The sequence below is a fragment of the Penaeus monodon genome, chromosome 28 (assembly GCF_015228065.2).
Source record: "Penaeus monodon isolate SGIC_2016 chromosome 28, NSTDA_Pmon_1, whole genome shotgun sequence".
Lineage (NCBI taxonomy): Eukaryota > Metazoa > Arthropoda > Malacostraca > Decapoda > Penaeidae > Penaeus > Penaeus monodon.
Genome location: NC_051413.1, coordinates 24,840,582 through 24,841,075, shown reverse-complemented (window position 1 = coordinate 24,841,075; position 494 = coordinate 24,840,582). Strand labels below are relative to the sequence as shown.

Genomic DNA, 494 nt, shown 5'->3' with positions numbered 1-494 from the left:
TGGTGACGTTAAATTCCACTGGGATTCTCTTGTCGACCAGAGCCTCCTCTTGCCATTGTTGTGTGATGATGTGCAATCATCTTGCTTTACCCTCTTCCTCGATCTTCCGAGAATTCATCCCTGATTGAATAACCTCATTGTTTCGTAAACACACAAGGATCACACGTTAACTACATACATTTCCCGGGCGACAATACAGGGGAAGGTGTTTTTCGAAAGCACCTTCTGCCCCGCCGGTTTTTCCTCAACGAACGCCGCCGCAAATTCCATTTCGAAGCGGATTTCCCCCTTTTATTTCCTTCCCCTTAACGCAACCACTCGCTAACACAGAAGCCAGGCGGCAGGAGGACACGAGAGCACACGTCCACACTCTCCCAAGTTTTCCATAACACTGATATCATTAGGCCGACATTCCCGCCCGTCATGATCATAGAAAACGGAGACGGAACGGCTGTTCCAGGGGTGATTCTGCGATAGTTCGCCCAGTACAGTAT

At 49.2% G+C, this 494-nt stretch overlaps 1 protein-coding gene across 1 annotated transcript in view; it reads right to left on the bottom strand.

Annotated features, from left to right (window-relative positions):
* LOC119591112 overlaps window positions 1-494 on the bottom strand; it is a gene marked incomplete in the record, with an annotated part of 91,529 nt that overhangs the window by 46,773 nt on the left and 44,262 nt on the right.